This window comes from Anser cygnoides, chromosome 5 (genome assembly GCF_040182565.1).
Source record: "Anser cygnoides isolate HZ-2024a breed goose chromosome 5, Taihu_goose_T2T_genome, whole genome shotgun sequence".
In the NCBI taxonomy this organism is placed as follows: domain Eukaryota; kingdom Metazoa; phylum Chordata; class Aves; order Anseriformes; family Anatidae; genus Anser; species Anser cygnoides.
The window spans coordinates 5,312,501-5,339,565 of NC_089877.1; the positions used below are offsets into that span (position 1 = coordinate 5,312,501).

Genomic DNA, 27,065 nt, shown 5'->3' on the forward strand with positions numbered 1-27,065 from the left:
TGAATGATTAGCTGGGCAGCCAGGATTAACCCCACTTGACCTGTTTTTTTGTTTGGTTGGCTTTTTTTTTTTTTTTCCTTTTTTTCTTTAACCAACAGTCGTCGTTTTATTTTTTTAAAAAAAAAAAAAAAAGTTTTCTCTGTGTAACTTGCCGACATTGCTATAAGGATCCTGGTTCAACTGCCTCCAAACATACCAGCACAGCGTGACAACGTTCTTCTGAGGTCACTGTAGTAGGAAGTTGGATGAGATGTTGAGAAGCTGAGCTGGCCCTGATGCCTGTTCATTCGCAGAAGTCTCCCACCTTTCAAGTGATCCCTAATTGACCAGCAAGAGACAAAAATGGCTGTAGTAGAGATTTCCAGTCATTTTTATCCCTTATTACATTCTGTTGTACTTAAAAGCCCATCAGTCCAGAAGCAAGGTACTGTGCAATTTCAAATTCCAACGGCCACAAAAGCAGTGCGCAACAGAAAGCACAGTTCAGTTCTTCTCCAGATAAATCGCAAAACAGCCAGGTTAGCAAATAAAATATATATAGATGACCATGGGTGTGGTTTCATCTCAAACCCATGCATCAACACACTATTACTATTCTCTGTTTTACACAGTACAGGCCAGCTTCTACCACTTCTTTGCCACTACATTCCCTCAGAACATAGTCCCAACCCTAGGGGTGGGGGAGTGGAAACTTGCCCTTAAAAATATTAACAGAATAACATGTAAGTCACTGATACAACCTACATCAAAAAGGAAGATACACTTAAGTGCAAAAATGGTAATTTCAGCTGAGTTACCACTCAAACACTTCAGCTGTTTAAAAGGTGGCAAATGAATTCTGGTAAACAAAATGTTAATAAAATTAACTACATGGTGGTACTCTACCTGTTTGAAAATATGCTGAACTTCACAACAGTGTTCTACAACCTAGAGATATCACTGTCATTAGCCACTGCCACTCTTTATTTAAATTTAACTGCCAGTCTGCCACCATGACCAAATCTTGAGATAAGAGAACCTGTTTCCACAGACACATGCATCATCCACTAGTGTTCCTTGGCTGCCTCTTAGTTGTTATTTTTCTTGACTAAAACCACCTTTGCAACAGAAAACACACTGCTAAGTTTATTTAGAAAACAAATGCAGTAGCATCTAAGGAAAAACAGACTTTGTGCGAAGTGATAGGTGGCTCCATCCTTTAAAACTCACAGCCAGGAAATTCCCTTTATTTTCACTTGTGGCTGTAAACATACTGTGTTTGTAGAATTCATCATAACAAAGTATTTTAAAGGCATCTTGTGACAGCTACCATATTGATATTCACCATGAAAATACACCGTTCCCCAAAATTTCTGTTTGTTCCTTAAAATGTACGACATATGCTATGGCTCTTTTAGAGAACAAGGAATAGAATTTGCGTTAGTATCCTACACAGAACATGAATTCATGCTTTAAGATCAGAGCTGCTTAGATAGCAAATTATCTGTATCATTTCACATTTACCAGCTAGAGAGCTGTCCAGGTACAGCCCATGTACAGGCAGCATTAGAACAATCAGCACCTACACAAATGCAGCACTTTGCATTCTGTGGATTTTGCTGAATACCCACATAGAGCATAGGAATACGTGTCAAAGAACATCAGTATTCCAGTAATCTGAGACTTCAGGGTAGGAGTCGGACAAGACTTGGGTTGGCAGAGCAGCAACTAGTGGCATGGCACAGCGGAAATACTAGCAAAGCAGTAATCATGACAATGTGGTGCAGAATAAGACATTGATTGGGCTTTCATATGTTAGGAGTTCAGCTGGGCCCATCAATGTACGTCTCAAAGTAACTCTAGTGCTCTGTTACGCTGATCCCAGAAACTCTGGAGGCCAATACAGAGCAAAAAAGACAATTTACTGTTTCACCTGTCTGAACATAGTTCTAAGGCACACAAACAAAGGTCACAATATGCTCTGCACTGACAGGAAGCAGAATAAAATGCATTTCTAGGAAAAAAATAATCAACTCATTGAGATTTTGTGCATAACAATGTAAGTAGTTTCAACACAAAGAAGAAAAGAGAAAAGAGAAGTTGGATCCTTCTAAAAATGCTTTTCACTCAAGTTGCCCAACAGATTAATCACTATACACGTGTATATACACACACATATAATAAAACCCATATAACATGGTAGTATGTATATAATGGAATCCATATAACAGTCACATAATGAAACCCAATCTTGTTCTTCAAATTACCAGCTTGCACCTGCCAGCACGAGCACTGATTATACAAAACAGCAATTTTCTCTATCATCATACACTGTGAAACAGGAGTAGCGCTCATCTCTAAGCACCAGTAACAGCTCTTTGGTTTGTCCCATTATGCGCAACCTCTCTCTGTTTTTTTTTTCCATGTACCCTTCTCTACAGGTTCTCTGCCTCCTATTCCACCTGGTCAGTCCCTAGTGTATGCACAGCTTTGTGCATCTGTCAGATAAGAGAAAGCAGAGCTGTCTGCTCTTCGGGTTTCCAGAATGCTGCATTTGGGTCATACAAAGTAGCTTTTGTCAGCCCTAGGAACTACAGCAGCAAGCAACTTACATATTTGATTTAAAGTCACTTATCAGATTACCATATTCACCACCAGAAATTCTTATTACAATTTAAATCTTACTGCAATCCTAGATATTCCATCTCATTCCAAAACTTCATTCCCATCTGGTTTCTGATATAATGTACAAAACAGCATACAATATCTTTTACATTTCTTACTTGGTTTTGGAACCATTGCCACTACGAACATACCAATGAACTTTTGAACTAACACCCTAAACTCTCTTCACAATTGTAGTCTTCATATTTTTGTCTGCTATTTTTTTTCAGTCATTAAAATAAACTAGACAAATGCATCACACAAGCAGTCAGCTCCAACTCTTCTGGCTACTGCTGTTTAATTTCAATAAATGGTAGGGCTATTGTATTCCAGGCTGTTTTCTGCAAGAAAATACTTGTTTATGCAATTCACAACTGATTCTACAGGGAGGGGCAGAAATTACATTGATAAACTATTTCATATTATAAGGAATAGCAAAGTTACCCATACACTTTCATATGCAGATGATACACTCAATGAACATTTCAAAAAACATTGTTGCATGCTAGCACACCTAAGTAGCCTGCACGAATTATGGAAAACTATCCATATGCAAACTTGACTTTAGTATCGGTTCAGAAACACAGGCTAAGCTTAAGGGGAAACTTGGCCAAATGTAACTGTTACGGGATTTAAGTTTGGTGGTGGACACAACATGACGTAGCCAATACAGGGAAAGGCACGTGCATATATAATTATGTAGTTTCATAGTCATATACAAAAGATAGCTATGCGTCTCCTCAGAAGACAATTCACTAGGCACCTTGAAGCATTTAATTTTTTAACTAGCATTTAACAATTTTCCTACTAGTCAAAACCTCTCAATCAGTGTTGCCTAAGAAGGAGGCACACAGAACAATAAAGACTATTTTTGACTCTGTACCTGGCATGCCAATTACCTTTTTATGCCTTGGTTTACCCATGTGTAAAACAGGAGAAACAATACCTGTATAAATCACCTTTCTAAACTGCTTTAAGATTTGCTGATAAAATGAGGTATACAAGGGAAACTGAATTGCTAAGCAGTCTGAAACAGGTATCACTTAAAAGAAGAAATAAAGGAACAGTTCTTCTTGTTTCTTTTTCTTTTCTCTACTGTTAAAGTTTTCAATACGCAGTCAGCCTGTCCTAAATTTGCATTGTTTTATTATAACGTGGATCAGAACAGACAAATTAATCAGGTCAGGACAGTGAGTGCACTTTGTTTACATGCTATATCCTGTACGTATCTTTCCTAGGTTCAGACTCAAATCCAGCTCCAGCTGCAACAGCTTTCAGACTGACAGATCTCTCTGGAGCTGTGCCACACAGTGTTTCAAACCTGGAAGGTGCTGCAAGCGTGCGCTTCCATTATGCTGCTTAGACCTGCAGACATCTGATGTATGCAGTCCTTCAGGCAGTCAAATTATCAGGATTTTAAATGTATCATTACTAAACAGTGGAATTAGAACACATAACCTCTCAGAAGGGAATACTCTTAAATACAGTACAATGACTCTTTTACAGTCCGCTCTCAAAGAGTTCAGGTTAATAGATTTTGAAAATATATCACTGTTGACATATACTAATATTTTGGGGGTATATCTAAACTTTTACAATATTTCCACTGCTGTCACAGCCAGAAACTGTTTCATACTAAAGGAAACTAAAGTAGTTTAGTAAGCAAACCAATTCAATGTCTTTAAACATTCTTGTAACCATTTGGTGTTTCACCAAGCTGTAAGTCACATACACAGAGCACAAGATTACTTAGTATGGTTATGAAGTTTTGCTCACAATCAGAGAATGCGCTGTACAATGTACTTGATCTCTGACATTTGTGAAAATATGATTATTCCACATGGACTTTGAAAACACGGGTTTTCCAATTTTGCTTACATAGATATGTTTATAATATATGCACATATACGTGCATATTATACGCTTACATTTAAGCAAAATCATTAGGGTCTGTTCTCAGCCTTTCCTTCAAAGCCAAGTAGTTAGAGCAGATGGAAACACATAGCCATTTCTCAGCTCTGGTGTCTGAAAGAGGACACCGCAAGGCACAGGACTAGCAGGTGCCTTAGGAAGCAGATGCCTCGGCACCAGAGGAGGGAGCAGCACTCAAGAGGAGAACGAGAGAGGCGACAGCCTGGGATAGCTCAAGGACTCCCTACCAAACCCCAGGATCTTCCTGCTAACATCTGCGCTTGACAGGAAGCGCTGGTGAATGGTTCCTTGAGATGGACTAGTACAGATTAGAAAAGGGTTGTGAGAAAGCAAAGAGTTAAAAACATAAGTTTATATAGAAGTTTAAGATAATCACAGAGAAAGTGATTATCTTAAATCCTAGACAGAGATTGTTTTGCTTCATTTTTGCCCTCAAGCCTGCACCTTTTGTCATTATGAAATGCATACCCAGCCCTCACTTGGTAAAATATTTGTGTTGCCATGCAGTTAAACAAATGTTTTTTTCATTTTATTTTAAAATCGCCTCCCACCCGTTTCCCTAAACAGTGGCCATCAGTCCAGCTGGACAGCGTGTGCAAGCTGCCCAGTTAAGTCTCCTCCTGCCCTCATTAAAAGGGTCCCTTTCTTATTTCATCAGACAGAACATGATAGGAGATGATAGGACTTTAAAAATAATGGAGGGAATCTGAAAGGAATTCTGATTCCACAATAGTCCCGCATTCCACTATAACTCACAGCACATGACTGGCATTCGGCATGATAGCTTTAGCACAGAAAGTGCAGAAGATCAAGGAGATTCTTATTTTTTCACACACATATTCACGACTCCATTGTGTTCTTTTCCCTCTAATTTTCTTCCTCCTGATTCTTTGTATGAAATATGAAGAACTCACAAGTATGATTATCAAATTTATGGTGTATGCTTGCTACATCTCACATTACAGTCTCACAGTTGTTTGCCCTGCAGTCTGAAAGATTTGCGTAGTGTTTAAATGGAAGAGATCTATACAAACTATAGTTAAAATATTATTACATTTATATGTTTTTCTATATGAACTAGTAAAAAAAATAATTTTTTATTCTACTGTAGGGCAACATTTTACTACAATTAAATGAAAAGGCTTAGCTCTGCTACTTCTTTGAAAAGAATCACGACCAAAAAGAGACAATTTTAGAAGCATGACTGGAAGATGATAAAGAAATTCTATTTCCATATGAGGTAATATCACAACTAAATACATCTTGTTGATATTTAAAATCTGAATGTCTTCCCTTTTGTAATTCTTTCATCTGTGTGCAGAATTTATGCAAGAGGTTTGAGAGAGAAAAGAATAAAGTGTTTGCCTTTAATCCCAATGGTTTTTCCTGCTGTTGTGTAGCTTTTGTTGTGTTTGTTTGTTTGTTTAAATCATTATCTTTTCCCTTCCCACCACTAGTGACCATTGCTGCAGCACCACAGCTCCAGCTGTGAGCTTGAACACACAGCTCCCTGAAGCCAAAACAAGTGTTGCTTTTCTGATTTAAGAACAAGGGACACTGGATGGGGGGAGAAGCTTAAGATTCCATTTCTTCTGAATCTCAGTGTCACCCCTTAACGGAGTATATGACACAGCTACCTAGACGTTATGACAAATTACAAGAAAAGCTGCTGCAATTAGGATTACAGAAGTTTATCTAATATTTTAGAAGCAATGCAATGTTTTATCACTTTGAGAGGAAAAACTCTTTAAACCGTGTCTTACATTAAATATTTGATATAGAGTATGCCTAATTTGTAATTTTTTTTCTGTTACAGACCCCAACATGAATTCTTATGCACCTGACATTACTCTTCCCAGGTAGAACTGTCTTCTAAGAGGAGAGGAACTCTCTCTTACAGGAAATCCAGCACACGTTAGGCACAGACAGAAGGACAGATGGAAAGAAGGAAGGAAGGAGGGTAAATATCAACAAGTAAAAGAACAGAAGATTACTTTGGTAGTTGTGCAACAGACACAGAAGGAGAATTTAAAAGGAAACTATTTTTTCCTCCTCATGAAGTGCAGGAGTACACCTTTTATTACAGTGAGCATTCACTTAATTTTCCAAGACTCAGCCTGAGACAACAGAAGCTGACTACAAGCTCTATAGCAGTCTAAAATTAGTATTAAAAAAAAAAAAGTCTTTTTATTCTCATAAAAGTTGTACATTAAAACTGACATTTTAAAAGGTTACTTCTGTAGAGAAGAACTAGCAGCTATCAAAACCTAAAAACACCAATCAAACGTAAACGTGTTTCAAACTGAGCTTAGCACAGACAGTGTGCTACACAGAGCGGAAGAAAGCTTTGAGAAAAACTTATAAATTAAGTGAATCTTTAACTTAAAGTACTATTGCATCAAAGCAGAAGTTTAGATATCTTACTGCTAACTGCCAGGCTGCATTATTCTATGTTGCAATCCATCTTAAGTGGATTTCCTACCACTTCAAACAAACTATCAATTTCAATTGAGCAGGTTTGCAATACGGCCAGAGTAAGGCTCCCTTTTAAACTTAGCCTGTGTTATTTTTCTGCCTTACTGTAAAATACATTTTATTCCATATGGATTTGTATACACTTTAAGGTGAGAAAAATGCAACTACTCATTAGCACAAGTGCATTAAAATTACATTTACCCCAGTCTTTTCTATGTGAGTTTTTTTATCTGTTCTCTTCAGCTGTAAGCAGAAGAGACAAGTTAGTCCAAGGACATAATGTCTTTCAGGCTCTATAGCACTTAGCAGGTTACAGGGCCTTCAAGGCCTAACAGATTTAACCAAGACTTTTCACACAATCAGGTAAAGAAAGCTAGGCCAGTCAGCAGATGTCCCATTCAGATAACAAAGAGAATATTTTAGTGACAATGTGAGAAAATAACAGTAAAAATGGTAAAAAAAAAAACCACTGAACCGTAGCTCTCTTTTTTTCTTTAGTAAGAACCATCAACTGGAGCTTGCCTGTGACATTCACTCCAGTCTTCAGCACAAAGAAAGTCAGTCAGAGAAGCTTTGTCATCAGAGATCCAAATAAACTATAGTCAGAAATGACTACACCAGTGCTGGAAAATCTGCTATGTCTTAATTTCCTCTATGGACTTAGGATGAGTTCACTGATGGTCTGTTAAAACACAAGGCTTATAGATGAAAGATTGGTGTGTGCCATCATTACTGATCTATAACAAAATATTGCTGCATTTGCACCTTCAGTTTCACCTCACCACAATGCCAGTATTTCATGTACTCAATTCCAAGTTAGCAATATTAGAATTTGCAAAGAAGAACTGGCTATTAGTATCTGACATGGCTGCAGTCAGTTGCAAACCAGCGAAGAGGTACGGTGTGAACAAAGCCAGTTTTGCCATTTGTTAAGGTCACTTCAGTTCCTCAAGTGGCTCTTCTTAGAGTCCATTACCTCAGCTAAATATGCTCAGCAAGCCATAATAATGATGGAGATAACCCATCTGAAGGAACCAATTTGGGGTGTGGTTTTGAATTTGAATCGGGGAAAAGATGACTACACACCCCATGCTCTTGCTCTTCTCTAGGGCCAAGTTTAAATAAAGAAGAATAGCTTTCAGTTATCTTGGACCGCATTTCAATGGCAAGGGAACTGTGAATGAAAGAAGTTTACAAAGAAGACTGTTAAACATTAAAGTATAGTATAATCACTGTATGAATTAGTCATAGCCAGTTTAGACACTGTCCAACCCACTTTCCAACCATCTGCAACAAATGTGCTCCATTAAAACAGAACCATATGGAAAACAAGCTAGCAATTAACACAGCTTCTATGCATACCTCTAATACAGCACAGATTTCAAACTTTGAGTGAAACTGACTGCTGAATTACTTCCATATTGCTGCTGTTTAGACCTTGGCAACACATATTTATCCTCACTCACTACAGTATGTCATCCCCAGATACTGCTATATCATCAAAATAAGCATGAAAAAACCACCCACAACTGAGCCACTCATTGTGGTTTATAGCCTCTGTTAATAAAATATTTGCAGATCAAAGTATAACAGACTTTTTTAAAGCTGTATAATATGTTACTTACCAGTCAGTATCAAAACTAATAGCTAATGCAGGGCAAATCAATTAATTTAATTGCTAATTGGTAATGTCTTGTACTGTTAAACAAAACTGCTTCAGGACTGAGTAGCTTTCTGCTCTCCCAGATTACCTGAAGGGCTAGAGATGCAGCACTTAACATTGCTATCGTTTCAAGGGGACATACAGAAAACCTAGTTCCAAAATTCAGAGCCCTTCAAAATACTCATGGATAGTAATATGTTGGTTATTCTGTCTTTAACAACATATGGAAACTAGAATACTTCATAATCATATATGTGTGCTAGATCCAGAAGGTGAAGCTTGCTATAAGCAAGAAGATACAACTATAACCAAAATGTCTTGTTTCCTTATCCAAAGTAAAATGAGATGCTCAGTATATCCTGTGTGTTCTTTTCTATCCAGTCCATCAGAGCTCATCAGCCTACCTCTTTAATTCAATCTACGGGCACTCATGCTCTTACACTCAACAGCTCAGCCCATGAGGTTTGATCAGGGTGGTGCAGCCTCACAGATTCACATAGGTTGGCAGGGACCTCTGGAGGTCATTTATTCCTACGTCCTGCTGAAAGCGACTCAGGTCATTCAGGGACTTGTTCTATCAAGTCTGGGATTTCTTCAAGGAGGACAAAATTGTAAAAGAAAACCTAAATATTGTACTAGAAAAAAAAAAAAAGCATACCTCAATGATGAAAAATATTCTGATTATTTAAAATTACATTTCCATTGACAATTTTGTTGCTTTACGTCATGTAACAGTAAAATTGGGGGAATTTATACTTTTTTTTTTTTAATAACTGGTATTTAGTTAATTAAACAAACATCATAAAGCAAAATCATTCTAGTTTACCCAAGCTCCTGTATTTGCTCTGTCAGCAAGGGGAAGTGGGAAAAAAAATGAATACAAACATCACTTTGCTACAGACAACTGAATTTTCCAAAGTGGAGTTGTGGAAGAGATTCATTCCATAATATATTACATCAATGCCTACACAATTTCAAAAGCACTCAAGTTCTTGAGGCATCCTTTCAGGACTCTAGATCATCCATGGGCCACACTGTTCCCAAAGACCAGCAATAAAGCATGAAACTAAAGATTTAGAGCAGAATTCCCCACATGAATTTAACTCTGTTCACACAGAAATTCCGTGCCCCCCATTAAGCATAAAACAAGAAACTGAAAAAAAAAAAAAAAAAACAAAAAAAAAACCTCCGCATTTCTTCCTGGGTGCTTTTCACACCTTCAAAGGTTTCAATACTGACAATATTAATAAAGCCCTATGGCAGTAATACACTGTCCAAGCTTAATACGCTGATGAAATTATATAGCCATATGTCTATGTTTTATCCTTAGAATTGGCAATTATAATAGTTATATAGAAGACCATATGATGTTTGGTAGTAGATTTTAAGTACCAGCATTTCAAGTCATGTAATTATAATCCAATTTTCATTTCTTCAGAAAAGGAAAGTTCTAGAAAACCTTGTCCTGAAGAAGGCCTTGCACGTGACACACCCACAGGCTTATGCACATTTACAGAAGTAAATGAACATAAACATGCGTCATTTAAAAATTCATGGTTTGGGGAGACATTATCAGCAATATTTGAATACCTAATACAAAAAATAATTCATTTTATCTTAAAAATATGCCCACAGCAGTGACAAAAGAGCTAAAGCAATCTTAAATGGGATTCTGATTAATGACATTTTGGTTTAATATGAAGAAGGTTCCAGTGACAGCCATATTAAAAACCAGTTTGCAAATATGACTTCAAATAAACCATAGGCTTGTATCCCAAACTGGCCTTCTGCCACTACGTATATTTTCTACATTCATTAGGTAAATGATGTATTGGCAGAAAGTCCAAAAATATTCAAATGGTATTAGGACTGCAAAAAATGCCATGCTTTGGAATTAGCACCTAAACCTCCTGCATCCCCCATAAATTCTGACTAATTAAATTCCTACTACGTTATTCCTCCTGTTTTCTTCACAGCTGTTTTATATATTTTCACCTGTTTCACTTCCTTTTTTGTTCAAGTAACAAAAAAAGCTTAACCTTATTTGATTGACAGAAAGGAATAACAATATTTAATTAACATCACTTCATATGTGACAAATCTTAAAACTCAGCTCAGTCAGTAAGGCTCTATGAAAGTATTCCCCCAACATTTTAAAAGCTTTTTAAGAAAGCTCAGAACACTGTGTTCTTAATTCAAAAGCACATGCCGAGTTAATTATGGTCTTATGCTTTGACCAAAAGTAGGATTTGTGGGATTTTCTTTTTCTTAAGTCAAAGGATTCAAAAGTAATTTATGAATGATACTGAAATAATGCACGAATTAGCTGCTAACATGCTGTTAGTTTCAAGTGTTAATTTTTTTTTTTAATGTACTGGGAGGGTCAGCATTAAAGTCATGCTGACTTGAAACTCTATTTATATAAAAAAAAAAATAAAGAAATTATATTAACCAAACAATCATGCTATTTTATAGCCCTTCTACTTGGTTTTAGATTGTTGCTCTTGACCAGGTGGCTTGTTTGGGAGATTTCAGCACACTTTCTGCCAAAGGAAACACAGATATTCCCACAGCTAAACAGATCCTGTGCCGGCATCAGATATGTTCTCCCCAGTTACCATGTCTTTATGTACATGTGTGTAACTCATGGTCCCATGTCTGTGTGGGCAGTGGTACTGTAGGTGTACACTATTCACATTCCCATACCTTACTGGGTGCCTGGTTAGGCAACTGAATTTCACCAGGATCTTGTCAGAACTAGCACGTTTTTGGAGGGGTCACAAACATTTCAAGGCACATGCCCAGGTGCATGTGAATGTAGTGAGTGGCCACAATTGGCAATGTTTATCAAAAGTATTGCTATCAAGTTCTCATCTGGATTTTAAAGAGCGTCCAATTTCCTTTAGATCACTGATTTTAAGTGCAGTTTCAGACTAACTCACGTGGGACCTGCACCACATTTCTCCCATATGAGAGCAGACAAGTGGAAAGGGTGCTCAGGCTGACGCAGCAGCAGTTTAACGAAGGAAGAGCCAGAACATTTTTCTCCCTGACCTTCCCCTTTCCTCTAGGATACATTCTTCAACTCACAGACAGCAGGCTGAGCCTGGCAGGGGCCATGGAAGTCATGCTGCAAGGCCTTCCCCAGCTCCAGATGAGAGCTCAACCGGTCCTAGTTTGGTTCAGGACTTTTTCCTTGAATTTCTTCTGCTATGCTAACAGTTTTCTTCAGTAACTTCTGTTTCTATCATTAACAATAAACACTAATAACCATAAGCATTAGTCTAATGCATTTTGAAAATCATTTCTGGTAGGATAATTTTAATGCCCTATAAAATTATTTCGGCAAGATGAAAAATCTTCTCTAAGAAGAGGAGGAATCAGTTGTTCTCTAAGAAGAAGGTATGCGGAATATGCACATGCATAGGGTTTTGCCATAAGATTACGAACCCTTGCCTAACACTTTTGGATGCATTCTGCCTGCTTTACATCTCTTGCCACGGAAACTGAAGGAACTGCATATGACTATTTAGGTATTATTTAGTGGTTGGGAGGGAAATGCTGTTTTTAATTCAATCAGTGCAAAATGTGAAGTCACTTCTGCATTATCCATTCAGCAAGTAAATACAATTTAAAACTAATGTATTCTACAGCTTCTATTTATACTGTATAATTTCATAGATCTTGAGAATATCTTCAGCATGTCTAATCATCAGTAAGGTCAGTGTTGCCAGTGGCATGAATCTCATATTGAATTCTTTGCTAAAATAATGCAAAAACAAACAAGCAACAAAATCCATATCATTACACAGAATTAGGGAAAAGGCCATGTACGTTCAGACTCACAGAAGTCTAAGTCTGACAGTTAGACTCAGTGAACAAAAGGGAATAACACAAAAGCAGCATAAGTTTAGCACCAGGTGAGCTCCAGCCATTGAGTTTGCATGGGGAGAAGTGGCACTTAGTGACGGGAGGTTCCAGTGAGGGCAGCAGAAGTCGGGCTGGCTGGCACAGGGGCCAAGGAAAGGAGGGACCTCAAGCTCCCCATAGTGAAGACGGAAGTTAGCCAGAGAAACATAATAAGAAAGCAAGACCATCAACTTCTATATATTGCTGCACGAGAAAGCACAGATGAGACCCAGAAACATGTCCAGGAGTAAATAATCTTTCTACCTTCATCTGATTTTAGCATTGTATAAAAAAATACTATTATATTAAAATGTGCAAAACATTAATATTTTTCCACAGAATAAAATGCCAGTGTGACTTTAAATATTACTTCTGATTTTTCACAATCTAGAATGACTTGAGTGATATGGACAATGATAGTTGCTTTAAGAAAAAAATCTAATTACTGTCTAAAAAACCAAATTGTTTTCTATTTAATTTCTTCTGCATTTTAGTTTCATTATTTGCAATATCTGCCAATGCAATGTAGGGGTGAGTTTAGGACTAAGAGTGGATTTAGAATTGGTAACTGTATTACAAATTTTTACATATCTTTGAAAAAAAAAAAAAGAATCACAAATTCTGTCTTCTGCTTGAAATGTCTGAAAGCACAACTTGCATTTTTTGTCCAATTTTGTTTTTAAATCCCTTGTTTTAATGTTTTAGATCCTCTTAAGAAATGAACCAAATAGATTACAAGCACAGGGCAAATATAGACTGATACAATACAGGAGAAAGAACAAAATTTAAGAATGAAAAGAAAAAAAAGAAGGAATGAGAATATACTTATCACATCTTAGAATATATCAGTTTTAATTCTGACATCCCTGTACTAGTGTTTCTAAAAATGTATACAAAGCATATTTATAAACTCATACCATCAAAAGCATTAATCATTAAGAGAATATCAGCAGACCTTTGAGCGTTTTTTCCTCAAGAATCTAGAAGAGAGAGATTGTCAGTAGTCCTAAAATATCTGCGATGGTGACCCCACTCTTCTTTCACTCAATTATCTCAGTCTTATACTTGAATAGATGAAGGAGAAAAAGGCTTATTGGTTATTCAGTCAGTGATGTGTCTTGGATAAACAGAAAAAAGGTTTGCCACAGAAAATATCTCCAATGAACTCAAGATAATTAGAGGGGAGAAAAAGTGACAAACAACTCTTCATTCATCTGCTACAGAAGTTACTGTACCTCTAGCCCAGAAAAAAAAAACAATTATTTAGACCTCGCCTCCTCCATTTCCTACATTGCTTCCTCTTTCTGACGAACAAGAGACCTTTTAACACAGATGTGGTAGTCTTGCTTTCCTCTCTGTTTTCTGCCCATAAATTTATTGCTCGTGCCAGGCTGATAGCCTCAGAAAGTGAAAGGGCTCCATTTACCCACAGAGAGGATGCTCCATGGGCCACACAGACCTCTTCACCTTACCCCACCAACCTGATGCAAACCCAACCCGAAAGGAGCAAATGTCAGGCATGGATCAAGTGCCATTTCCATTGCAAGCCTCATACGCTTCCTGAAGCTGCCAAAACACTAGCCATGGTCCAGTCCTGTGGACACCTGTGTGGATTTGAGCCATCAACATAACACAGAGAACCTAACTATCAAACTGTAACTAATACAGGTTATTATTTACTTGGCTGGGCTCAAATTGGTGGCCTTTGAGATTACAGGTTCCATTTCTAATTATTTCCTTTGCAATCCCAATCTTATGGCGGGGGGGGGGGGGGGGGGGGGGGGGATTGGAAAGGCACCCTAACTAACAAATGATGAAATCAACATTTAGTAGTACAGAGAGAGGAAAGGGTGCAAAAACTAGAGGTCATGAACCCAGACCAAATGCAACCACACATTTTCTGCGTAATCCAGTACTGGAAACCTTACCGTGAAATAGAGTAGGAACAGCACCACTCTTCATATGCTGACTTTCAGCTGCACCAACCTCAGCAGCTAAGTTTTGTTGTTAAGCATTTGTTGTGCATTGTTAGAATTTACATCTGTGTTTTTATACTTCGCAGGATGCACTTTAAGGGGAAACCAAAATGGTTACTGCAGAATTCAAGCTGAGGGATTCCCCTTGAAAAGATACCTTACAGGAAAAGAGATTAGAACAAGTTATACCTACAGTTCTCAACTGAAAATCTAAGGCAAGAAAGGACTGCAGAGAAGTTGCTACATACGGTTGGTCACTAAGGCAACAAGATTTGAGAAGAATTAGCGTACATTAGCACCTAAATAACCAGTTTTAGAACTCTTCTAAGCTTTCCTTCAGAAGTCAAGTTGAAACAACTTGAGGTTTAAACTGAACATAAGGAAAGCCTTTTTCACCATAAGGAGAGATGAGCAGTAGGACAGGCTGCCCAGGGAAGTTGTGCTGTCTCTTGGAGGTTTGTCAAGACCCACCTGGATAAAGACTGAGTAACCTGATCAGAGCTCACAAAAGGTTGAACAAGAGACCTCCTGAAGACCCTTGCAAACCAAATTATCCTATGATCTTCATCTTGAGAAAATTATCAGGCATGTCACTGAGCAACACTAGGACACTGCAATTTATATAAAAGCATAGCAGCCAAGGCACTAAACACCACCTGAATGCTGAGGCTTTCTATCCTGAAGTTCTGCATTAGAGTACTATGAGCAAAAATGGATTCATTTAAAATATTCCTTTCACTATATGCTCTATTTTCAGGTAAATGTACCATTGCAGAACTATTAGTGTACAACATCTTGAAGGTTTTGGTGTAGATGCAGAGAATGACACGGGAGAGCACAGTGAATGAGTGCCTTGAACGAGTGCCTTGGCTAATCCTGGTGTGTAGACTTGAGTTGGAAATTGGCTTTCAGATGGCAGCAGATGTTGTAAGACTTCAGACAGCTGGCCACAGCTTCCACTGCTGTGCTTGCAATAGCTACACAGGGGCAGGCTGCAGAAACAACATCTAGATGGTGGTATAAGATCTATGCATATCTATTATGATCCCTCTATCTAACCCTGTGAAAAAGAAGGTACCTTTATTTGCACCTCCATTTGGCAGGCAAAAAAGATGCAGTGGCAATGTTTCTGAGGACTAAACCAATGCTCCTCACGCTACACGTGGCTGCTACGAATAAACCAGCTTCACTGAATCAATAACACTCCTTTGTGGAGTCCTGCTTCTTTACCCATACAGAGTTCATGCTACCCTTATCTTTCTGCCCCTTACCTACTAATTTTTAAGAGAATATAGCTCAGCAGGTCACAGGCTTGTCGGAATCCTGACTGCCCAGGAACAACACCCAATATTTACATGCTCAACCTTTTTTTGATGAAGCTGTGCCCTCCTCCCATTTTGCTATTCAGACTCTTAGACCACCGTCTTACATATTTTATCATTGGAGTTATTCACAACATTGCCAGTCTTTTGGAAGTAATTTCTTCTTCCATCGCACAGATCCACAGGGAGAATTTAGCCTTTATAGTGAAAATCCTAATGCCAAAATTTACTTTTTCAAATTAAAACTAGATCCAGTAGTCAAACTACTTAGATTGCATTTTGAACCTCCTTGAACAAAGTGTGTTGAGCAAGGATGCATGGAGTATTTATGACAAAATATCAATGACAGGATCCTCTCAAGAAATTAAAACCTCTTATGAATCGGTCAGAAGGAATTTTCAACCATGTTTCAAAACCTCTCTTTATCAAAGTGATACATAAGGTTTCTTTCTTCTCTTTCTGTATTCAGAGAGTTCGGTGTAAACTACTTGGAGAGAGAACACATTTTTCATTTAAGTATTTGTTACAGACCACATTATATAAAGTCTTTCAGACTAAGGCGTGGTCCAGTAAGTCTAATCATCGCTCTAACAGTGCTCCCTGTCTCATCAGCAAAAACTAATCCCATGTGTAAAAAGAAGATTAATTTTTTACTTCGGCAGTGGTCTCTTTGTCATAAAATAAACCTTCCTGGTTCCCATATATCTCCTATGACTTGATAATCAATTAGCTTAATCTTTATTTACAAGGTTCCTCAGGACATTGCTGACTCTGCCTTTGGTTTCTGTTCTTATTCTCTGATATCCCCCAGAACATCATTTTCTGTCCTCTACATCCACTGCAACAGCTCCACTCAAATACATAACAGCCTTCAACCTGATCTTCTCGAGTCTTAGCTGATAAAGCTTTCTCTCAGCTCTCCCTCCACCTCATTTTAGACAACCACTACTCCCTTTCACAGACTGACCATTTCCACCATTCCTCCCTCAACATAAACTCCAATTGCAGGTTTTTTCCTATATTAACTGGCACCTCCAAAAAACTTCACCCATTTCTCCCTACAGCTAGGCACTTTGCAAGCATTTTAGACACTTCTTCACTCCAGCTCTTCAGCAACATTTCTGAAAACTATTCTTTCTTCTCTGTGCCTATGGCTGAAAAGCTGTAAATGAAGTCTCAGCGATTCCAGACTCTTCCTCTTGGTGCCTTCTGTCAAATTCTGTTTCTTGGAATAGTTAAAATTTCTTTTATACTTCCATGCATCTGAATTCTGAAAGAACACTTAACAAAGACAACATCTGTGTATTACAAAGCTGGGACTCTTGAAGGACTTCACTTGGCAGTCCTGCACAAAGCTAACATACTAAAATAGAAATTCCCAAATGCAACATATTGAAAGTCATAAATGCCCAGAATCATTAGTGTGATTAATTCATTGCCTTCACCTTAACAAAAATCTACCTATGCCAAGTGTATCTTGGAATTTTAAAGTTACGGCATATACATGCTGGTTTAGTTAGGCCTCAATGATACAGCAGAAATGGAAGCAGGCAAGGGTCTGTCAAAACAGAGGCCAGCGCCTGAGCAGAAGAGCTGTCTCGCAGGAAGTTGCTCTAAGTAATTTCTTCCCTGTAACTTCAGCTGAACATGTTAACCACCATATGTAATTAACTCAACCCTGAAGACCTTATAGTACCTCCCTCCCATAAATATGCCATGGCACAGAATCATTTGTGTTACGGTACCCACGTCCCCACTTTAAAAATATGTATGTTATAACCAGCCATTGCACCCTTCTGAATTTGTATTTTGCAGCACAGGCACAGAGCACTAGAGGAAACAGGAAACATTGTGCTAACACGACTATAGTATTGATGAATAGAAACCATAACCCCCAGGCTAAGCTGCCAAATAAGTAGTGAATTAATTTCTGTAAAGTACTCCAATATTACAAAGGTGTGTTGAAAGGTGTCTGCTCATGTTTCAAATTAAACGCACTGCTGGTCAGCATTAGCACCTCAGCTTTGAACAGCAGCCATTTGCCTATAACACTTCAGGGGCTGGGAAAAACGGATTTGCCGTTCACACTGGAATAATTAGAACATGTCAGGAAGAATTAATTTCCTCATTTTTCAAAAGGATACACAGAAATTACCATGTTATTATATGACAGGGTCCCTTGGAGAATTGTATTAAATTTAATTTCTAGCGCAGCCCACACAACAAATTAAAGTCATAAATAAGATGGAAAGAAGCGGGACGCAGAGCATATGTTTATGGCAATGAGTGAAGCCAAGGGACCAGAAACAACTATCTTCATTTCATTTTATTTAAATCAGCCAGACACTGTGTATCTGAATGACAGCACTTGTTAATGGTGCTGAGATTATAGGCTCCTTAATTTTAGGAAACAGAAGCAGTCACTCAGTATTTGAAATGGTATTTTTTTCCAACAATACAGATACTGGTTTATATTCGCTCCCTTTCAAGGCAGCTTCTCATGGCCCTGCAGCAATGCGCAACTTCATAACAAGAGATGCACTTTTAATTGTTTTGTCCTAGTAACAGAGGAGAGAGTTGACAGTGGAAAATTTAACAGAAATACAAAAGCAGAAAAAGCATCTGACAATTGAGAAACCTAAATCTCTGGGTAGGCAGAACATTCCAAGAGTGAGAAAGCCGATGGGCAGTTTCCACCATGATTTCACCTGGCACAGTATTTAACTGCCAGGATCTAAAATCATTCTGTACTTAGAAGCAATCCCAAATGTTTCGACAGTGCAACAAGTCAATGCAACATTGCTGCTTGCTAATACTGCAACCACCTGAACTTCAGAGCAAGACATATCTGTCCTAACACGACTCAGGTTCCTGGGTCTCTCCCTAGACCCAGGAAGCCACACAAAGTCCTTCTGCCCCTTCACTGAGGGCCTCGCACTCGCAGAAGGATCTGTAGAAGCTGTCATTTCATACAAAGTTGAAGCCAACCCAACTGCACTTTAATAACATTTATAAAAAATTAATAAAGCTTTATAAAATATTAACAGTACTTTAACTTATTTTAATACCTCCTTCTATATTATTCTTTGTACATTTCAATTTTTAATTGTTGTGAAACTTATGCACGATGTCAGAATCAGACTAAATTACACTGAACATTCCCTCCCGTCTATGTACATCTCTAACAAATGAGACTTGTCGTTCAAGCTTCTGTACATACAGAGGCATGGCAAAGTCAATGAAATACAGTATTTCGCAACAATAAATTCTGAAATACAGGTTGGCATAATTACTACTTTTCATACTGTGAACTGATTCCTACCATAACACTCTATGAAATGTCCTTCATTTTAAATATCAGAAGCTTTTTCAGAAACTCTGTATTATTTCCCTTAGCAGGAAACAAGAGTTACTCAACAATCATCAGAAATGAAACGTGTGATAGCAGGTGATAAGGGAAGTAAGCAGAAACATTCAATATGACAGAAGTAATTGGCCTAAACAGGTAGATAAAAAATCATTTCTGGGCAAGGCATTGATCTTTTCTTATTGATACCTGCGAAGTTTCTTTTTTCATATATACATTCACGGTGACACAGGAGGAAAAAAAAAAAAACTATAGAAATCCTTCCAATACATTAACAGGCACACTATGAACTGCCAATATCTGACTTACAAGCATTTTATCATGCTTGTAAGCTCAAGACATTCTTAAAAAGAAAAGAGTTTGTACACTTTAAGAAATAGCTGTCATGGATCTGAGCACTCCCTTGGGTGCAACAAAGTTTAAATAATTTGTGAATCAATTAACTGGCGACTCTCTACATAACACAGATTTCACACTCCCAGGTCATTGCATTATCAGCTTGATACGAATCATAACATTTTGGAGAAAAGTTCATAATTGAAATCATTAATTAATTTAACAGGAGCTTTTAGTTATGCATAGCATTACACAGCTGTAAAGGAGCAGAGATCAATTAGTTGCTTCTCTGACAATTTTCTCTGCTTGGTGGAAAACTTCAGTTTGTAAAGCATTTTACACCCATAGCCTTTTAAAGCTGTTTTAAACTCAAATGCTCAAAAATAGTTTATACAATTCCAGTGCAAGAAGAAAAACATAGATACTGTAGAATCAAGTATGACTATGCAGCACCAGATATGACATAGTTACCCACATTCCTTTGGACTTAATAGAAAATAAAAATAACTATATTCAAATGGGGATTAAATACACTTTCCAGAAAAACAGGCATAACTGAGAACAAAATAATTCACTCATTATCAAATTCCCTTACTTTTAGCGTAGGTAATAACTAATATGTGAGGAACGTGCAACATTTACATGAGAAATGCATCAGCATTGTAGGAGAAGAAGCATTTGCAAAGCACACATTAAAGAGGGAAAGAGGGAAAATTTTCATTAGAATTGACATGGTGACAGCAGAACCACTACCTCTCCATTGAACTCCTTTATGGTTGTGAGAGGCTAATAGTGAATCCTGACAAAGGTTAAAACAATGGAAAACATCTGGCACTGAGGCAGCCAAGTGGCCTACTCTGTCAAATGTGTTGAAGAAAAAGATTTTATAAGAATCTAACAGTATTTACACAGGAAAGGAAAACATGATAACAGGATTTTTCACCCATACAGAAATCTATGGCTGTAAACTTAAATGAATTCAGATGAAAATTATGGCACACAGTTTAATAAATAAGATAAATGAAACACTAAGACAAACTGACAAAAGGTTGTGGTACATCACCTATCACTGTAAATTTTCCAGTCAGGCTACATCCCACAAAGATACATTGACTAGGCTAGCCACGGCTATGGGAGTTTGAGGGGATTTCTCTGGCCTGCATTATGCCAGTCACACTTAATGACAACTATGGTCCCTTGAGTTTTAGAGGAGGACCTATGTGAATGAATAGGGGCACCTATTTTCATGAACCTATGAAAGCCAATGTTTTTCAAACACGCTTGTGGACTTCGGCCGTTGGACTTTCACGTAAGCGCTCAGAGAAACACTGCGATTAATCTCTTGCCCATGCTCACATAATCAATGCTCCTTTACTTAGTTTTCCTGAAGGAAGGACATCTAAACACCTGAAAGCTCACAGCTTATAATAAATGCAGAGACTGATTTAAGGTAGCAATCAGTCTGGATGAATTTGGTCCAAATTCACTGTCATTGTGTGAGGATTTAAATATTTTCTGTCCTTCACCTTTAATCTGCATTGCCCATTTAGAAAGTAAATATAGCAGAGAGACCTGCTCAAAGGAACCTTGCTTTTAGCTGAAGTCTCTACATACTGCAAGACAAATAAAATAACAACAATAGGAACCCAATAATGTCCATTTAAATAATCTCTGTCACTTTTGGGGAAGACACTTCGCAGCTTTTCATTCATATGACATGAGGATAAAGTCATTTTATGGACACTTACTGATAGGGAAACCAAGACATAGATGTGTTAAACAGCTCACTCAGTAACAAAGAAATGGCAATACCAGGCAAATTTAGAAGTCCTGCTTCTAAGTCTGCTACACCAGATTTAGCCCATGTTGCATTTTGATATTGCCATACAGATACTTTCATGCACTAGAAACAAGATATCTGATTTTAATCAGTATGGCAATTGGTACTTTTAAATGACAGAATAGGAAAGATTTTATTTGTAGTAGGTGAAACCAATTTTCCAAAATATTGTCTCACTCCCAATATGTTTGACTAATACCACAAATTATGTTTCAGTATTTGGATCAATTAGTTTCTAATTCATGATCCTATAAACAAACAAAGCAAAGTCTGCCCTCTTCAATCAGCATAGGAACTTCTTTTATCCTAAACACACTAAACTAAAATGATTTTCAAAAGAGTAAAGAATAATTAGATACTAGCACAGACACACAAAAAAGAGAATGATAATGAAAAGAGAAATAAGTAAAATAGATATTGTACTTGCCTTCATGTTTAAGTTCTCATCATTAAAAAAAATATGTTTACATTTTCATGTTTAGGACCTGAAATAAGAGGCCCTGCTGTGGTTTAAGATCAGGTATATATATATTATTTTTTTAATTAAAAAAAATGATTAGTTTTCCAACTATTCAGCAGACCATAGGGTATCAAATACTTCAGAGCAATTATTCAGCAATCCTAGTTATTTAATCTTCATCATCTTCCTCCTTTTTATCAAGGAATTGCTTTCTAAATATACCACCTAACAGACTCTGAAGTAGAATAGGAAGTAGAAAATATTATGTGAATCAGAAGCCCTTTTGGTGATTCATATGGAATGGTAATGTTGTGAATCCATTGTTAAATACTCGTCAGACCATCTCTCAGGGCCCTATTAAAAAACATTAAGTACATATTTGAACATGAGTTATTCTATTTTGGTCCAACACAAACTCCTCTTTATGCAGCCTTATGATATAGTTTCAAATCCAAGCAGCAGTGAGCAGTCCCTACACTTACAGTTTTTCAAAATCCTAGATTGCTTTCTATGAAGACATCTGCAGAACTCAACCAAAAATGGGGAAGGGTTTATTTAATTTATTTAACTGGTATAAAAGGAAGAGCTCTTTCTTGAGAACAACAGAAAGCACTGCTGCTTGCCTAACCAGCTCTAGAGAGCACTGAGGAACTTGCAGTCTAAAGATAAGTGAGCACTCGTGGAGATCTCTACCATCTTGGAAAGTAAAGTGCTAAGAAACAACAATTCCCAACAATTCAGATGACTACCTGAATCAAAATTGAAAGTCCAAACTTGTTTAAATTACAGCTTTCAGAGATACAGCCACAGTTACATAGAAAATAGAGCAAAAGAGCAGAGATTTGACTCAAGCACTGGCTCCCTCCTTAGCGTGAAGGTCCACAACAAAGCAGGAAAAATAATGGGGAAAAAATGGCTTACTGTCCTGTCAGCACTGTCGAAACTGAAAAGTAATCTCTCATATACCACCCTCCCTCTAGCACAGACCTTCTCTGAGATTTTCCCCCTCTCAACAGGTCAGAAGTTCAGTCAAATCGCAACACCCTCATGGCCTTGCTGGTAACAGCTTCCCATTCCAACATGGATCACAAACGTTTGCTCACTTTTTCCTAAGAAATTGATAGGAATTTTGCAGATGCATTTAACATACATTTCATAGAGTCAGCAGAGTATCCTCAAATATTCTATCACCTCCACAACTGAAATACCTCTCTTCATATACAGAATCCAAGAGGTTTGGGTGTTATCAGAAAGCTTTAAGGCTTACTGAGAACATTTTCCATTCACAGCAGACAGCTCTAAATCAGCTGTACTATTACCACTTTTTATAGTTGGAGACAGATTTTTTGATGTGGTAAGAGGAAATTCTTACAGTGTAAGAATTCTTGCATTTTCCCCTCTGTGAACTGAAATATACAAAAAAAAATCTTCAAAGATCTACAGAACTTCATATTGATAACCTCTGTCTTCATTTATTGCATATGCTATCTACAAATTTGCTTTTCATGATTTTTCTGTTTTGTTATGAAAACCACATTGCACCCACTAACCCACTAAAACTCCCAAACATCAAATAGGAGATGAGATACTGTAATGACATTTGTGCACATCCAACACACAGCTTTCCTTTAAAGATCTCAAACAAAAAGTTTTTTGAGAAGTATAGAAAAATCAGCATTGCCTTTATTTTGTAAGTGGCAAAACCAAAGCCCATCCATTCAAGGATACAGCTGAAAGTAAAACAAGCATCAAGGCATCTGAGTATCTGAATTAGGAGCATAAACTCTCCCACAAACTATGAAAATAGTGGAAGTCAGTGCTTCGTTTGGGCACCTGGAATTGCCTTCTGGGGGGTTTATACAGTAACTGGAGAGCAACTCTAATTCTGGCACTTCACAGTTCCTAACATGACATCTTGCATCCCTACTGCGATGTGAATCACCATCTTATAATTTTTGCTTGGAATCAAAGTGGTACTTCATGAGAGTTTAGGTAAATGGACTGGTAGGTGTGAGGGAAGACTGCTTTTTAGTTTGTTGTTTTTTTAGTGTAGTTGTTCTTTGGCTTATAAATAGACTACACTGATTTCACAGCCTTTATTATTTTAGAACAGTATTTAGTTTCCACTTTACATGAGATGCTCAGTTAAGGGTATAATTTTGAAATAAAATATAATACCTAATAATTTTAGATCTAGGAGTTATTGTTGGGCTTTAATCTTACTCAGTAAAACAGAGCTCCTCCCACAAGTTCTCCAGTCAGTATTCTCTCACCTCCACCAATTTTACATTTCTTTGAATAACTGAAGCATCAAGGAACCTTCACAACCTTATTTTTAATCAGATTTTGTTTTCTTTTAGCCTTATACAAATGAATACACAAGCCAATCTATTAACTGCTCTCAGCCTTTTAGTCAGAATTTTTCCCCATGGCAAAAATTTATGCCAAGCAGGCTCTCCTACTTACAAAGCCAAGATGATACAAAAGGCATGGTATGACTCAGAATGAAATTTCAAATAAGTCACGTTATCATTTGACACTTTTCATTAATGCACAATAAAAAAATCTGTATCACAGAAAACAAGTTCTCAGTTACCTCAGAACTCTTCAACATACAGGACTAAAAGCCAAAAAGAATGTATCTGGTTAATTAAGAGAAAAGATTATTTTAAGGATGATATGTGCCCTTATCTGCTACACAGTGCCATTTTGATGCCATGTAGATGAAAGGACAATTTTAACATAGACCACCCAGTAAAAAAAATCCTGCATCTATGTGGCTACTTAATTAACAGAATGTAATGGTAAGTAGCAGTTGCCCAAGCGGTAAGAACATCAACAAAATAGAGCACATTAGTAAACCAAAGATCACCATTTTGCATTCATTTTCAACTAATAGAATAAATAACAAGGCATTCAGGCAACTGGTGAAGAACACACAGTTTGTGAGATACCTCAAGAGTATGCATTGACCTGTCCTTGATCAGCAAATTCCTTCCTGCACTGAGGTTCCACCACAGTGCTCTGCAAGTCATGGGGAAAAACTATAAACACCACATACACTTGCCAATATTTCAGATCTCCCAAAGACTGCCTTGTATTTGACAGCTCATACTGAATATTAATAGTTTGATAATAAGTAACTTTAGCATAATAAAATAATTAACAGCTGCTTTTAATAAGCAGTTAAATCACTAGTATGAAGTATTAGGGACCAACTGCTCAGCAGGCACCTTATAAATCTCTAGAATACCATCCTCTTTCTGCTTGAGAGCCTTTCAAATGTATTCTACCCTTGGTTTGTTGAAAAGTCTGTCAAACCAAGTCTTAAGCAGAAAACTAGTTTCTGAACTACAAAGATTTCATTTCCTTTAGAGAAGAGTCTGTTTTCCCAAAATATTTTTTAAAATGTTTAGTATCATTACAAAACTGACTTTCTGAATTATGTCTAACACATACATTTTTATTAATCATTTGTTAATTCACGTAGGAACAAAATGTATTTTGCACATATGGTGTGGTCTGTTTAGGTGAACGACAGAAGATTTTACATATGTCAAGTTTCTACAAAATACTAGCCTGACTGTGAATTGGGACACCCTGCCAAAGCAAGGGTCTTGTCGATATTTTATTTATGGGGGAGCATGTAGGTCTATTTTATAATACTGCACTGCATTATCCGCTGGAAAATGTTGGTCCAAAATTCAGCGAGGTATTCTCCTAGACTTGACAGATTTACATCTTTGCAAATTGGCTACAATGCTGGTGAACGGTATGTCCTCAAGAGTAAATAGCTAGTATTTTAAAACCTTACTATTATCAGTGGTTTCTTTTCATCATGCACAGCTTCTGATGGAAACTTGTGGCCTGTCACATGCTCATTAGGAAGACATTGCCTGTTTCCAAATTCTCAGAGTATTAAGTAGATGTCTCCAGAGGTTCTTTTACACATCTAAAGATAACAAAAATACAATATATTTTTCCTTTTCGAGTAAATCTTTTGCTTTTCTATCACCCAAATGTAAGAAAGCCTGGTTTGCTAGTACTAAGAATTTTCCCATTTAATGTCTAGGAATTTTCAGGAAGTTATTAATTTCCTTTGATACTCAGCTGTATTTCCCCTCTCACCTTGGGACATCCTGCAGAATGTAATGCTCACAAGCTGTATTTCGTGATCCAAAAAGCACCATGGAAATCTCTCACACTGAGCTAATTTTATGTCAGAAAGAACACCCATTGGCCATTCACAATGTTCAAGTCATTCACAATTCTCCTCGTACCTTACATCATTACTCATTCATGTGGACCCCTTGCAACACAGGCATCTTAAAAAATTGTGAGTGTATGGATACACGTACACCAAATACAACATTGGTATAAATTGTTATATGTCCCTGTTACTGACTTGTATTTTGTTCCAAGTGACCAGTTGTGAGCATTAAAATCTCAACAGTGCACAGAACAGTGAACTTAACACAAGATCCATTTTTCATATAACAGGCAGAGGTCTCGTATCCCACAAAGAACAAAAGTAAAGCACAGTTTGGGACACTTTCTTTAGAAACAGAAAGATTCCATTCATTCTAATGAATACAGCTATTTTGACAAAAGCAAAAAAAGTGAGATTCACATTTGGGGAAAATAGGGAACAGTCTGTTAAATACACGGAATGAACAAGAATCTGTAGTGTTCATATCCCTCAGCTAAGGGATTTACCTTTTTCAGTTTCACTTCAAAACTGGAAGTCGTGCTTGGCAGTCAGACCCTCTGCTTTCTAACAACAATGAGGCCTCATCATTCAAAGGTAGCTCAAAACCTCAAGTATGTTTCTGGGAATAACAGATTAGTAGTTCACTCCAGCTGAACATTTTCAAAATGAAACATTTCACAGTAGTGTTTTATCAGAAAAAAAAATACATATATAAAGTTGTTATTGTTTTTCCTCCCTTATAAGAAAGTTTTCAGCTAATAAATAGAATTGTTTTTCAAGGCATTATTTTCTTCTCAATGTCTTCTCTATTGCAGATGTGATCTGGTACCATACCACTCAATGGGATCTAGCTCATGTCTATAGCATCTTTTGATTATTTCTTGCTTTAGGGGAAAAACTTTGCCACTTTATCATTTTTTTTCTAATATTTT

The 27,065-nt window shown here is 37.3% G+C and overlaps 1 protein-coding gene and 1 long non-coding RNA gene across 26 annotated transcripts in view; one reads left to right on the top strand and one right to left on the bottom strand.

Moving 5' to 3' along the window:
* Positions 1–27,065, bottom strand: part of SOX6 (SRY-box transcription factor 6) — a 415,066-nt gene that overhangs the window by 274,138 nt on the left and 113,863 nt on the right. For 7 of the 25 annotated variants that reach the window (XM_013177747.3, XM_048070126.2, XM_066997637.1 and 4 more), the window contains one exon: positions 197–318. The exons of 17 other annotated variants lie outside the window; for them this stretch is intronic. The gene's annotated coding sequence lies outside the window, so the exon portion shown is untranslated. Of the gene's footprint in view, positions 1–196; positions 319–397; positions 794–27,065 lie in introns of those variants that run through there. One more of the 25 variants, XM_066997644.1, reaches the window with a different exon arrangement.
* LOC106033943 (uncharacterized) lies at positions 453–7,633 on the top strand. Its single transcript, XR_001205707.3, has 4 exons — positions 453–518; positions 5,687–5,815; positions 6,392–6,535; positions 7,549–7,633. It is a non-coding gene; the product is annotated as an uncharacterized lncRNA (long non-coding RNA).